The 16585-nt window shown below is 38.6% G+C and overlaps 1 non-coding gene across 1 annotated transcript; it reads right to left on the bottom strand.

The window, feature by feature from the left end:
- Window positions 1-16035: 16035 nt before the first annotated feature.
- LOC121231419 (small nucleolar RNA R71) lies at window positions 16036-16142 on the bottom strand. Its single transcript, XR_005929477.1, has one exon. It is a non-coding gene; the product is annotated as a small nucleolar RNA R71 (small nucleolar RNA).
- Window positions 16143-16585: the final 443 nt, after the last annotated feature.

Genomic DNA, 16585 nt, shown 5'->3' on the forward strand with positions numbered 1-16585 from the left:
AATTTGTGTACATATCAAATATAGTAATCCTTACTTGAACTATTAACCAACCTTATCAATGAACAATTACACTTAAAATACCATATATATATATTCATAAGTGCATAGATACTATGTTACCAACAATTATTTCCTTGCTTAGCAGCCGAACCAATATACACATTACTTCATATCTACCCGTCATGTTTACTCTACTTAAACCGAATAAATTTGCACATAAGGTCCTTGGCCGAACCTCACTAAAAACAAGTCAACCAAAATCTTAGTATTCATATTGTGTATAACCTTATTTACCTTCCAAAAATCACAAAAACATCAAACTCTTAATGTTTATGTACAAGGCCGAATCTTAACATGATCCAACCTCCAACTCATTCATTTCAATCACTCACACGGCATTTGTTCAATTCTTTAGACAAATCTATGTTTGGCCATTGTACTCATGAGCATTAAAATTTATAACTTGACTACTTAAACCCTTCTATTCAACAATTCTTCATAAAACATAAAGATTATAACCCAATCTCATCCTTTAATAACTAAAACCGAATACTCAAGCCATCACCAAGATTTCGAAATTTTGTCATGGGTTGTGTAAGAAATTAGCTAATTAACTAGAAACAAGTTTAAAATTTAAGAATCTAACACAACATACTAACCTCCCCTTAAGCTCAAGGTGACCGAAACCTCTCTTCTTCCTTTCTTCAATTCGACCAAGAAGAACCAAAGAATAAAGCTTCCCTTTTTTTTCTTTTTTTTTTCTTCTTTCAATTCACGACAATGAAGGGGGCAACCACACACATTTTTTTTTTGTTTCTCCTCCTACTAACACTAATATTTTATTGCCCACGTTCTTTATTTTATTATTCCTAACATAAGCATTAACATAACATGTTTATGACATGTTTTGCCCATAACATTTTGTCCACCCTCCTTGCCATGGCCGGCCACTTACTAATTAAGGGGGAAATTGACATGCAAGTCCACCCTTTTGATTTCATGCACTAATAGATCCTTATAGATTGACCTATCACATTTCAAAAGTGTCACACATAAGTCCTATTAGCTAAATTCACATGCAATTGACTAAATCGAAGCTTAAAACTTTCACACATTCATATTCACATATTTTAGACATTAATCATTATATTCAAATAATTTGGTGACTCGGTTTAGCGGTCCCGAAACCGCTTTCCGACTAGGGTCACTTTAGGGCTGTCACAACTCTCCCCCACTTAAGAAATTTTCGTCCCCGAAAATCTTACCGGTAAATAGGTTTGGGTATCGTTCTTTCATGGCATTCTCGGTTTCCCAAGTAGCTTCTTCGATCTCGTGTTTGAGCCACAACACCTTTACTAACGAAACCCTTTTGTTTCGCAACTCTTTCACTTCACGAGCTAGGATACGAATCGGTTCTTCTTCATAACTCATATCGGCTTGAATTTCAACCTCGGAGGGGTTTATTACGTGCGAAGGATCGGATCGGTATCGTCGAAGCATCGAAACATGAAAAACGTTGTGAATCCTTTCAAGTTCAGGGGGTAAAAGCAACCTATATGCAACTGGACCAACTCGTTCGGAGATTTCATACGGTCCAATAAATCTCGGACTCAATTTGCCCTTACGGCCAAATCTGAGTATTTTTTTCCAATGTGAAACTTTAAGAAACACTTTGTCTCCCACCTGATACTCAATGTCTTTTCGTTTCAAATCCGCGTACGAATTCTGACAATCTGTGGCTGCCTTCAGACTTTCACGGATTACTTTTACTTTCTGTTCAGCACAGCATCTTTAATCAAATCAACTCCGAAAATTTTACTTTCACTGAGCTCGATCCAAAACAATGGTGTACGGCATTTACGACCGTACAAAGCCTCGTAAGGTGCCATCTTAATACTTGACTGAAAACTATTGTTGTAAGCGAATTCAATCAAAGGTAAATACCGCTCCCATGAACCACTAAACTCGAGGATGCAACATCTCAACATATCCTCAAGTATCTGAATTATCCGCTCAGATTGACCATCGTTTGGGGGCGAAAAGCGGTGCTAAAATGCAACTTGGTACCCAAAGCTTCTTGCAATTTCTTCCAAAATCGTGAGGTGAATCTCAGATCTCTATCCGACACAATAGAAATGGGCACCCCGTGTAATCTCACAATCTGAGAAACATACAATTCAGCTAGTTTATCCAATGAAAAATCCGTACGTACGGGAATAAAATGAGCCGACTTAGTCAGTCTATCCACAACAACCCAAATCGCATCTTTCTTACTTGCCGACAATGGCAACCCAGATACAAAATCCATCGTGACTCGATCCCATTTCCATTCAGGTATCATGATCGGCTGAAGTAAACCTGTGGGCACTTGATGTTCCGCTTTCACTTGTTGACATATTAAACACTTCGATACAAAATCGGAAATGTCTCGTTTCATACCATGCCACCAAAACTGACGTCTCAGATCGTTGTACATTTTCGTACTCCCCGGGTGAATTGACATTCGGCTACAATGAGCTTCGTTCAGAAGCATCGAAATGAGTTCTGAATTTCTTGGAACACACAAACGACTTCTGAACCTCAAACAATCGTCATCATCAATTTGAAACTCTGATTCCGTATTCGGAACACATTCAGCCCGTTTGCAACCAATTCATCATCGACTTTTTGAGCTTCACGAATTTGATGGATCAACAATGGTTTGGCCTTTAATTCTGCCACTAACACATTATCGGATAGAACGGACAAGTGTACATTCATCGCTCGTAAAGCAAACAGTGATTTCCGGCTTAAGGCGTCCGCAACCACATTAGCCTTTCCTGGGTGATATCAATGACAAGCTCATAATCTTTCAACAACTCAACCCAACGCCTTTGTCGCAGATTCAAGTCTCTTTGAGTCATCAAATATTTGAGACTTTTGTGATCCGAAAATACATGGCACTTCTCACCAAATAAGTAATGTCGCCATATTTTCAAAGCGAATACGATGGCAGCTAATTCGAGATCATGGGTTGGATAATTTTTCTCATGTGACTTCAGTTGCCTCGACGCATAAGCTACAACTCGACCTTCTTGCATTAATACACAACCCAACCCAAGTAAATCACTGTAAATGACGAACTCCTTGCCTGATTCGGGCTGCACTAGTACTGGAGCTTCCGTCAAATGGGTTTTCAATTGATCGAAACTTTCCTGACACCTTTCCATCCATTCAAACTTAACATCTTTCTGAAGTAGTTTCGTCATTGGTGTGGTTATCATCGAGAAACCTTTTACAAACCGTCAGTAGTAACCGGCAAGTCCCAAAAAGCTCCGAACTTCAGTAATATTTCTCGGAGGCTTCCAGTTAAGTATGGCTGAAATTTTGCTCGGATCGACTCGAATGCCCGATGCAGATACCACGTGACCCAGGAAGCTAACCTCTCTTAACCAGAACTCGCACTTACTGAACTTAGCATATAACTGCTTATCCCGTAAAATCTGCATCACTAATCTCAGGTGCTCAGCATGTTCGGTCACATCTCTTGAATAGACTAAGATGTCGTCAATAAACACGACTACAAACCGGTCCAAATACTGTCTGAAGATCCGATTCATCAAATCCATAAATACCGCAGGGGCATTAGTGAGCCCAAACGGCATCACTAAGAACTCTTAGTGACCGTATCTCGTTCTGAAAGCAGTTTTGGGTATATCCGAATCTCGAATTCGCAACTGATAATAACCTGATCTCAAATCTATCTTTGAAAACACTGAGGCTCCCTTTAGTTGATCAAAAACAAATCGTCAATACGCGGTATCGGATATTTATTCTTTATTGTCACCTTATTCAGCTGACGATAATTGATGCACAACCTCATGGTTCCGTCCTTCTTTTTCACAAACAATACTGGTGCACCCCAAGGTGAGAAACTTGGTCGAGCGAAACCTCTATCCGTCAACTCTTGCAACTGAGCTTTCAACTCTTTTAACTCGATTGGTGCCATACGATACGGAGCTATTGAAATCGGCGTAGTCCCAGGCATAAGCTCAATACCAAACTCTACCTCCCGAACAGGTGGTAAACCTGGTAATTCTTTGGGAAAAACATCCGAGTATTCACAAACCACCGGCACAGATTCAAGTTTCTTTTCTGGCTCTTTATTATCAAGTACGTATGCAAGATACGCTTCACACCCCTTTCTCACATATTTATGAGCTAACATCGAGGATATTATAGCTGGCGACCCATTCAAGTCAGTAGACTCAACTCAAATCATCTCATTATTTGCACACCTCAAATCGATAGTTTTTCTTCTGCAATTCACAACTGCATCGTGAATGGTTAGCCAATCCATACCGAGGATAACATCAAATTCATCAAACGGTAAAAGCATCAAATTGGCCGGAAAGCAGGAACCTCTGATTTTTAAGGGACATTTCTTACACACTTTGTCGACAAGCACATAACGACCCAAGGGATTTGACACCCGAATTACAAACTCAGTAGACTCAACAGGTAGAGTCTTACTGGATGCTAAGGTTTCACATATATAGGAATGAGTAGAACCAGGGTCAATCAAAGCAATCACATTAGTATCAAAGAGAGTAAAAGTACCGGTAATAACATCTGGCGAGGAAGCATCTTCGCGTGCGCGTATAGCATAAGCTCTAGTAGGAGCACGAGCCTCAGATCTGGTTGTAGCATCTCTAGATCCTCTCTGACCGCCACTAGCATTGCCCGTATTCCTAGATGGTCTACCCCGAGCAGTAGTAGCACCAGGTTTCCCACTCTGATTTACGTTCTGTTCAGACAATCTCGGGCAATCTTTAATAAAGTGGTCGGTTGACCCGCACTTGTAACAGGAGCGGTCATGGAATCTACAACTCCCCGAATGCCATTTGCCACAATACTGACACTCCGTTCTGTCTCGACGATCATTTCCAACACTGGTGACCGAAGTGACTCGTGCACTCACAGGGGGTCGATCACGGTCTCGTCTAGAAAAACCCGAAGTGTCTCTAGATCGGCCCAAATCATCTCTAAATTTCTTCGATGACTGTTGAAAGGGCCTCCCCGAAGACCTCTTACGAAACTCCTTTGCTCCTATATCAGCTTTTCTTTTCTCCATACTGAGCTCCTCGGCTTCGCAAGCTTGTTCGACAAGTACCACAAATTCTCGGATTTCCAAAATGCCAACATACAGCTTTATATCATCATTCAGTCCATCCTCGAAACGTTTACACATTACGGCTTCTGAGGAAATGCATTCTCGAGCGTACCGGCTAAGCCTTACAAACTTTCATTCATAGTCGGTAACCGACATGGAACCTTGTTTAAGTTCAAGAAATTCCTTCCGTTTTTGATCCATGAATCTCTGACTGATATACTTTTTCCGAAACTCGGTTTGGAAAAACTCCCAAGTTACTTGATCTTTGGGCACAACAGAAGTCAACATATTCCACCAATAGTAGGCAGAATCACGTAGCAAGGAGATAGTACACTTTAGGCACTCATCGGGTGTGCAAGATAGCTCATCGAGTACCCGAATAGTGTTGTCCAACCAAAATTCAGCTTGCTCGGCATCATCGCTATCCGTAGCTTTAAATTCAGTAGCCCCGTGTTTTCGGATTCTGTCAACTGGGGGCTTATTTGACCTTATTTGGTCGGTTGCCGGAGGTATTGTAGGTGCGGGGGTGGTATTATTCGGGAATGGAGGTTGTGGAACAGCCATATTATTATGTCACTATTTCGAATGGACTTTGATTCGTTGCCCCACTTCGCTGCAAGTTATATAAGAATTAGGCCACATCCAACAACTTGGGCCAATCCCTTTGCGTGGCACTCACATACTGTCAAAGATATGTCTCCAACAATGCATTCACTCGTTCCGTTTGCCCATCAATTTGTGGATGCATACTTGTTGAAAAGTTCAAGTTCGAGCCCATTGACTTGAACAACTTTGTCCAGAACCGGCCCGTAAATCTCCCTTCTCGATCACTGATAATAAACAGTAGTACTCTCCAATATTTTACCACGTGTCTAAGAAATAAGCGAGCTGCCCCCTCAATGTGGCACTCCTTGGTAGCAGGAATAAACGTCGCATACTTTGAAAACCTGTCTACCATAACAAGAATACTTGCAAATCCGTCAGACTTAGGCAAACCCACAATAAAATCCATGGATACACTCTCCCATGGCTTTTCTGGAATGGGCAAGGGTTGTAACAAGCCGGCGGGACTCTTTAACTCAACCTTGTCTTGTTGGCATACTAGACAAGTCTTCATATAGGTCTCCACATCTTCACCCATGTGAGGCCAATAGTATCGATCCTCCAAAAGGGCCAAGGTACGGTGTATTCCCGGATGGCCCGCCCATCGTGAGTCATGGCATTCTTTCATGACTTCCTTGTGCAATTTCCCATAGTGAGGCATATAGAGGCGGTGCCCATGGGTGTATAGTAGTTCCCCATCAAGCCAAAATCTCATCGTTTTCCCCTCCTTGGCCAACTCAATCAAGCCTTTGGCTATGGGGTCATGATACAACCCTTCTCGAATGCGCTCTAATAAGAACCGTCGAGTTGACTGATGGCCGCGAATTCCATCTTTCGGCTAAGTGCATCAGCCACCATGTTGGCACTCCCTGGCTTATATTCCATTGTGAAATCGAACTCTTCTAGAAAAACCTACCAACGAGCCTGTTTGGTAGACAACTTTTTCTGGGTTAGAAAATAACTGTTGGCAATGTTATCGGTAAGGACCACAAACCTGGAACCTAGTAAATAATGCCTCCATGTGCGCAAGCAATGCACCACAGCGGTTATTTCCTTTTCTTGGATCGTATATCTCCGTTCCGTCTCATTAAGCTTTCGACTTTCGAAAGCAATGGGATGACCCTCTTGCATCAGTACTCCTCTAATGGCATAATCTGACGCATCCGTGCGTACTTTTAAGGCTTCGAGTAATTTGGTAATGAAAGTACGGGCTCACTTGTCATTTCTTGCTTCAATTGATTGAAGGCCCTCTCATACTGTGGGTTCCAATCCCATACCTTACCCTTTTTCAACATGCCCGTCAAGGGTGCAGTAATTCTAGAGTAACCTTCGATAAAGCGTCTATAGTAGTTTGCCAACCCAAGGAAAGATCTCAACTCTATCACCTTGGTTGGAGCCTCCCACTCGGCAATGGCCCGAACCTTGCTTTCATCCATCCGGATCTTGCCACCTCCCACAATGTGGCCTAGAAATGGCACCTCTCGTTGAGCAAAGGTGCATTTCTCCTCTTTGATGAATAGCTCATTTTCCCTCAAAGTTTGGAATACTTCCCTCAAATCCTCCACATGTTCATCGAGTGACTTACTGTACACCACAATATCGTCAAGGTAAACAACCATGAAACGATCAAGGAAAGGTTAAAGTACCTTATTCATCAAGGTACAGAATGTAGCTGGGCCATTCGTGAGTCTGAAGGGCATCACCAAAAACACATACGAGCCATACCGTGTCACACAAGCTATCTTTGGCTTGTCTCCTTCGGCTATCCGAGCTTGATGGTACCCCGATCTCAAGTCCAACTTGGTAACCCATCTTGCACTACCAAGTTGGTCGAACAAATTTGCAATGAGGGGAATAGGGTACCTATTCCTTACGGTGATCTTGTTTAGGGCCCGGTAATCGATACACATTCGAAATGACCCATCATGTTTCTTTTGAAATAGCACTGGTGCACCATACAGAGATTTAGATGGCCTAATGAATCCCGCATCTAAAAGCTCCTTTAACTATTTCCGTAATTCCTCCAATTCCGGTAGGGACATACGATATGGGGCCCTAGCTGGCAGCACCATGTTGGACACCAATTCGATCCTATGATCCACCTCCCTCTTAGGTGGAAAACTCTTTGGCAACTTTACAGGCATCACATCTCGAAAGGATTGTAGTACTTGGCCCACTTTCTTAGGGATCTCACCCACGGCCTTATCGGTTTCCTCAATCTTTAAAGTGGCTAAGTAGGAGACTTCATCTCTACGTACTCCCTTAGCAAATTGGATTGCGGACAACGTTTTCCCTTCCAGGCTCCCCTTTCTTGTCAATCTCACCATGTATTGATGGTTCGAATCCGAAATCACCATGAAATTCCCAGAAGGGCAAATCGTTGCATTAACCTGATCAAGAAAACTCAATCCAACTACAAAGTCATAGTCATCAAGTGGTATTACCTTGATGGATGCCTTACCGGTCCAATTGCCAAATTGGAGATTTACTCCCTTTGCAACCTCCTTGATTGGAACACTTTCTGAATTCACCGTCTTAATCCAACCCGGCTCATTTTCAATCTTGAGGCCAAGTTTATGAGCAGCCCCTTCGGACATGAATAAACCAGACGCTTCTGTGTCGACAAGTGCATTCAACTTTTTTCCAGTTACCATGATGTCCGCAAACATTAGTCCATGACTCATCTTGTCTTCAACACCCCCTAGTATTAAACCAAGATTGTTATCCTCCACATCGGATTCCACTTTTGCTTCCACAGCGGAGAGCGCAGCCTTCTTTGGACAATCCTTAATCATGTGTAGGCCATCACAATGGAAGCACCTTATAGGCCCACCTTCCTTTTGTCCCAATGCTTCTTACTATTGTCATTTCTAAGGGGCCTTTCTTTGTCTCCCCCACTATTTCCCTTTGGCTGGGACTTAGGCTTAAAAGACTCAGGCTTGTCTTTCTTCCCACCAAATTCAGCCAACGATTCTGCTACAGACATGGCCTTGGTAAGTTCTTGGACTCCTTGGTGTTGCAACTCTTGCTTCGCCCATGGTTTCAACCCATCCATGAAGGAAAAGAATGCCTTTTTTCTCACCCATATCAGAAATTTGAAGCATGAGTTCGCTAAACTCCTGCACATACTCCCTCACAGTGCCTTGTTGCGAAAGCCGACGCAAATTTACCCAAGCTTCATCCTCGGCATACTCAGGATAAAACTGTGCTTTGAACTCATATTGAAACTCCTTCCAAGTTCCAATTTCTGTCCCACCACATCTCACATCGGTGGACCTATGACGCCACCACAATAAGGCAATGTCAGTAAGATACATAGCAGCAGTAATTACCTTAGTGGCATCATTAGCAATGCCCTTGGCACGAAAGTATTGCTTGACTCCCCACAGAAAATTGTCCACATCACTTGCGGACCTTGTTCCCTTAAACTCCTTTGGCTTAGGAACATCCACACTGGGCTTGGGTGTGACAGCAGCCAACCCTCCATTGCCCAAAGCAGCCTTGTAGATTGTGAGTTCACCCTTGAGCTCCACAATCTCCTCTTTCAAGGTCGTTATCATAGCCTCCATGGCATCAGTCTTACCAACCATCATAATCTCGATGGCATCATCCCTACTCGTCAGCTGTTCAACATTATCCAACACATACTCTTTGAGCTGCTCTTGCATAGACTGCAACCCATCGTTGACCTTATCATTGATATCATCAACCCTCTCCTTGACATCCCCCACGGATTCTTCGAGAGTGACGACTCGATCTTTCAAAGCCAACAGTATGTCCCTCGAACGGCTAGCTTTCCTAGCCCTCCCACGAGTCTCCATTCCATCAATATTCTCAGCAACTTCTTTCGACATCGTTCAATGGTGCCTTCGAACACTAGCTCGGATACCAACTATCACGGATTTAGAGTTTTCACTAGCAATCCGTGCGGCCTTAAGCGTTTCTCTGATCCAAAAATGCCTAAGTCAGCCTATCTCGCAACAATTGAGGATTCAAGAGAACTCCTCTAAAGAACCCATGAAGAGCAGCAAATGAATGAGTAAGAACGATCTCAAAAGATGAACAAAAGCCACAGAAAAATAAGAACACTTGAGAGAAAAGTTTGAGTGAATGCTTTCAAAATTCTATTAATCACTGAATAAATACAATAAGGGGGAGAGGCCTCTATTTATAGTTGAGCCTTCCCAATATCAACGGTACAGATCGAAATACATCAATGGCTAAGATCTAAATCTATCAAGATATCAAATCTCTAAGATTACAGAATCGTATCTTCTAAAGATTACATTAAAGTCTAGGATCACATATCTTTGAAGATCTCCTTCCATATTTGCCAAGCATATCTTTGAAGATTACTTTCCATATTTGCCAAGCTCCGGAGATGGGCTTTTAATCTCTCCAAGCACTGGACCAATCTAATTGGGCCAAATGACCTCCCTCAAAAGTGATAAATCGCACAAGTCCGTCATGGTTGCAAGTTTCCCTTCGCAACCCATGACACAAGCACATACATCAAACATACCTAAACATATACATATTTAACCATTTATCAACTAACTTGTTTCCATACCAAAACACATCACAATTGACACATATCAAACATACCATATTAGATTCATGCCATATCAAAAAAACCTTGCCATTTGGACCATTTCTCACACACATCAAAACCATCAAAATGACACAAAACTAGTCCTTTCCAAATGGTTCCAACAACCAACATACATACATACCATATTTCACTCATGCACATCTATTCAAAACCTTCCCAAAGCATACCATAACTTGACCATGTTGAGGTCAATTCATCACCTACCATTTTAGCCATTCAAACATGAATTAATACAGTGTCAAAATAACACACATCAATAAGGAATCAAAAGTGTCAAGGTTACATAAACCAAAATAACATATACATGCCAAACTCATCAACTAACATAAACCACAAGTCCACCTATACATGTCATTATAACCCTGATCAAGACATCAAAATCTACCAATATAATTATTGCATAGTGTCATAGATCTCCGACAAGCTTCCAAACCGATTGAGCTTTCGATAATCTGTAAAGTAAAGGAAAATAACTACGTAAGCAATGAATGCTTAGTAAGCTCGTATAAACTTTAAACATAACATTCCATTTCAAATATGGACTTTATAAGTCATGAATAAACCTAACCAATTCCTCAAAATTTATCAAACTACGTAACTATCATCTCACAAATGAATAGGTTCATTAACATCTCGAATACATTCCATTTAACATAATAGGGTCTTATAAGTTGAATTATAAATTCATCAAGCTTTTCTTAAAACAATGAACCATGTCATTTACTTACTATTCCATTATACAGCATAAGCTTAATTACGTTATCAATTCATGAATTAGTGTACTTATTCATGTCATAAGTAAACTCGCACTTACAAGTAAGTTCTTTAACTCAATAATCCTTTTATTTAATCATATTACATCTCTACTATGAACTTACCATTTCATTATCTATTCTCACCCATTTCATTTGCATAACACGGAAGACATAAGCATGAACATCAACCATAGCTACAAGCTAGTGCATTTAAACATAACTCGTTTGAAATCAACTACATGATAAACCATTCATAAGAAATTACATACTTTGATTCTTACCAACCTTTCCTGAACATAAGCATATTTCTAGTTGGACACTTACCATTTCAATGCATATCTTTAAAACTAGCATAATACAATCCAACCAATAGCTTGGCACAAGCCTAAGCATCATTAATAACACATGTTAGTGCATCAATTCATAATTCACTTGAATTAACAAAAGGTACGTTGTTAAACATAAATAATCTCACTTGAAATCATCAATTTCATGAACATAGACATACTTTCAATCAAAATTTCCTTTTCATTCCTTTTCATAGTTTTCATGATATAAGTCATTTGAATGCAATCGTTCCTTCCTTTTCATACCCATTGAACTGTTTAGAATATCATCGGATACGCGGGATAGTTCACACGAAGTTTGCTAAACATATAATTGTAAATTTTCCTTTCCTTTACACCATTGCTCACACGAGCTGTGAAATGGGCCTCCTCACACGAACTGTGGGTCAAAATGTACGCTACACGATGCTGCTCACACGAACTGTGGAGTATCCGCAACAAATGCAAGACCTCAGCCATTGGTAGGACATTCAAGACTAGCACCCAAAATAGGGAAAGCCTAATGACATGTCATTTGTATCCTAAGAATTCCTAAGGTCCAAATGGGGCTCGATAGTCATCGTACGTCGTTGGATTTTCATCGTTTCTTTACATGATAAATTGCATAATAATACAGAATATATATATGTCGATTCATTTACATTAGAACACCACATTAAACATTCAATTTAATCAACATTTAAGTGATTATAGTTCATACGAACTTACTTGGCAAAATTGCAGAAATGACAAAGTAAAGGGGCTATTTGGTAATTTTTCTTTCTTCTCAATTTTCAACTGTTCTTGATCTAAATTAATAATTTTATTAAATTTAGTAATTTAGATAGAAAAATCATTTCATTTTATGCAATTTAGTTCTTTTGATATTTTATAAAATTACCCTCAACTTTTTATTTTATTCAATTTAATCCCTATGTCCGAACCATGCAAATAAACCAATTTTATTGAAAATTTATACCAGTCAAATGTCAATAGCATCCATTTCAGCCCATTTTTGCAACAACTTCATATCAAGTCCTTGAACTATTACTATTTTAACAATTTAGTCCCTAATTGGTAAATTCATCAAAAATCACGTAATAAAATACTTATAAATAACAACTAATACTTTCAATCAGGGATTTAAATAGAGGTTTGATACTGCTATAGTGGCCGCTATATAGCGGTAGCGGCACCGGTCGAAACCGCTATTATGCTTTACAATAAGTTGTGTAAATTTTTAAGAAAATTCACGACCGCGATACCCACAGTGACTGCAATAGCATCCGTTATGTCTGCAACCGCGACAAACACAACCCGACCGAAATCACGGCGGCACGATAATGTAAATCCCTGCTTTCAATCAATCAATTAACATCTAAAATCACAAATATTTATCAATGGAAACATTCAAAATCTTTAGCATTTTCAAAAACGAAGATACAAGCTAGTTGGACCTAGTTGCGACAATCTCAAAAACATAAAAATTAATAGAAATGGATGAAAAATGGCTTACCATGCATCATCCATAAAAGAACCGAAGCTTGAAGCTTTTCAATTTCCATTTTCATGGTGACATTCAGTGGGAGAGAAGAAAAATACCTTTTTTTTATGTGTTTATTTTTATTTTTTAAACCTTTTATTCATTATTTTCATAATATAATAACATAATAAACGTTAAAACTTAAAATAAATTAAAGCATTGAATCGTCCCACTATTTTAAGGATGGTTTATTTATCTAATAAGGCCATCCAATTATAATTCTTTAATCAATTAACATCTTTAAACTAATAGCGATTAACTTTTTTAACTTTTACGATTTAGTCCTTTTTGCTTACTTAGCTATGAAACATTAAAATTTTTTAACGAAACTTTAATAAGACCTTAATAACACTCTGTAAATATTTATAAAAATACTTACGGCTCAGTTTATAGAAACAAGGTCACGATACCTTACTTTTTAAAACCACTTGACCTTAAAGTCTTACCACTTGAACTTAATTAATCATTCATATAATATAAATTATCATATCAAAAACCTTTGTAAAGCCATAATTGACTCGTAAATATTAAATAATAATATTTACAAACTTACTGTCAGATTTGTGGTCCCAAAACCACTAGTTCTAACACCACTGAAGAATAGGTTGTTACAACTCTCCCCCTTACGAAAAATTTCATCCTCGAAATTGCTCACCTGATAATAGCCATCAGGTCGAGTCTTTCTTCCATATTTTTAATTGTAGTCAATAAATAAGTCAATCATAACTCATCTCGGTTTAGAACTCATATCAGAACTCACATTAGAACTTGATACTATACTTGGACTTATCTAAACAGCTTTGATGCTCTCCTATCTTAACTTTATCATCATTAGCACAACTCTAGAGAAATTCTCAATAATCATCAGTCGAAACATACTCGAAAGTCCAAATCATAATATTCTAAATACATTAAATTTTCATAACGTTTAACCAAAGTTCATACTTTTCATAACAAATTCTAACTGATGCTTCTGACGCATCTGCATCTGTAACTCTTAACTGATAAACGTTCCATTTCATGAAAAACATCAAGCAAAATCATTTAAACACAAGTGTGATAGTAGAAACACAAAAATTTACACACTTTTTCATACCCTTTTTAACTTAAATTCATACGAAGTCGGTTAAATTTTAGCTTCCACATTCAGCTATAAAACCCCCCTTGGCTGATCATTCAAAGCATCCCTCATTCATTCACATCTCTTCTTTCCTTTCTCACTTTCTCCTCTCATTTTCCCATTCCAAGTCCCTTGCTCTCTTGCTGATTTCTCCTCTTGGAAAAGGGGCATTCATTAGCCATTTTGGAGCAACATTGAGTGTTCATAGCAGCCTTGATCAGTGAGGACAACAGAGAACGAAGACGGACCAACCTAGTTAAGCCACGGAGAAACACCGAATTTGATTCTTGTTCCCTATCTCTTTAATTTTTGTTGTTGTTATAATGAACATATCTATGAATATTTATGTTGTTAGAATGGTTAATTTAATCAACTTAGCTTGAATTTAATTTGTGTTGGTTTGATTGCATTTCATCTTCTTAAATTATTAAAATTGTGTTTGTGCTGTTATAGGCCTCGGTAAAATGTTTGATTAAGTAAAATCAGGCCTAAGTTATTCTTGCATTACAATTGTGAGGTAACTAATGAATTAATTATTTAAGCGGACTGAAATTATAATTAATTAGCACAATACTTAATTAGTGCATGTTTATTCTTCTAAAGTAGCTGAAGGTTAAACTAGCAATGTATCTGGCGATACACTTGCCTTGCATAACTTGCAAGATTATTATGATTAAACTATTTGAAGGTAAGGATACCTTGTCACCTCACATAGTCTTTTATGTGCTTATTAGATTTGATTAATCGTTTGAATTGACATAGGGATATGCAAGAGATTAGTTCAATTTAATGAGTATGTATGTGCAATAACATGTTTGCTTATTAAAATATGTTTAATCATTTGAATTAACATAAGAATATGTTAAGAGATGAATGGATTTTTGTAGGTGAATATGTTCATAAGTTAGCAAATTACCGAGTTGCCGTGAATTTATTCATAACAACATAAACATGAGTTTAATAATTTTAATTTAAAGAAATGTAATTAATCCAACAAAATTATGTCATCTTGATTAAATCGTATTTTGGAATCGTGCATTTGAGATTTATTTCTTTAGTTTACTTAGTTTAAAATCTTAGTTTTTAATCACCCTCTGTAAACAAAATATTTTTTTCTTCACCAAAGTGTTTTAAATAGAAATCATAAATAATTCTTTTCACAGTCCCTGTGGGTACGATAACTCGACATTTACATGTCACTTTATTACTTGTTGTGATTGTGTACACTTGCACATTTCCGTCGTTCCAAGTTTCTGGTGCCACTACTGGGGATTGTTTTAAAAATTCATTATTTGTGAATTTGTTAGTTTTGCATTTTGGTTTAATTTTCTATTTAATTTATAACTTAATTAATTTTTATATGATTATTTTAGGTGTTTATGAGTATTGACCGAATTATTGACCTACTCCTGTAGTCCTTGAGATTGAACGAACTTTTCGACAGTGAAGAAGACAAGCAAACCAAAGAAGGACCGAAGAGATGAACTTCAGAAATCCAAATCAAGGAAACGGAGCAAACCTTGCTCAAAATTCTATCCTTATTGCTGATGATAGGGATAGAGCTTTACGATAATATGCTGTACCAATGTTTCATGATCTTAATACAGGTATTAGGAAACCTGAAATTAAGGCACAACAGTTCAAGCTGAAGCCAGTCATGTTCCAAATGCTTCAGATAGTGTGCCAATTCAGTGGAATGCCTACCGAATATCCTCACCTACACTTAAGACTATTTATGGAGGTGAGTGATTCTTTCAAATTAGTCAGAGTACCCAAAGATGCATTACGATTGAAGCTGCTCCCATATTCACTAAGGGACAGAGCTCGAGCCTGGTTGAACTCATTTCCACAAAATTCAATTTCCACATGGCAAGAGTTAGCAGAAAGATTCCTTATGAAGTATTTCCTGCCTAGCAAGAATGCCAAGTTGAGGAACGAGATCACTACTTTCCAACAAATGGATTATGAGTCCTTGTATAAGGCATGGGAAAGGTACAAAGAATTATTACGAAAGTGCCCTCATCATGGAATCCCATATAGCATCCAACTTGAGACATTTTGTAATGGTCTCAATGCTCACACGAGAACGGTAGTGGACGCTTCTACTAATGGTGCTCTTTTTTCTAAGACTTATAATGAGGCTTATGAAATCATTGAGAGGATTGCGAGACACAATTACCAATGGCCAACCAATTGAGTAGCGTTAGGAAGACGATTTGTTGGAATACATGAAGTAGACGCTCTTACTTCACTCGCATCTCAGGTATCATCAATATCCTCAGTGTTAAAATATCTTACTACGAATGGGTCTAATAGTTTTGTAGCACAGCCGTCAAATCAATTTGAAAGTATAGCCTGTGTTTATTGTGGGGAAGGACATTTTTTCGAAGAATGTCCATCGAACCTAGAATCCGTAAATTACATAAGTGACCAGAACCAAAATCAAGGAAGGCAAGGACTGCAATCCAATTTCT

The sequence above is a fragment of the Gossypium hirsutum genome, chromosome A06, assembly GCF_007990345.1.
Source record: "Gossypium hirsutum isolate 1008001.06 chromosome A06, Gossypium_hirsutum_v2.1, whole genome shotgun sequence".
Taxonomy (NCBI): Eukaryota; Viridiplantae; Streptophyta; class Magnoliopsida; order Malvales; family Malvaceae; genus Gossypium; species Gossypium hirsutum.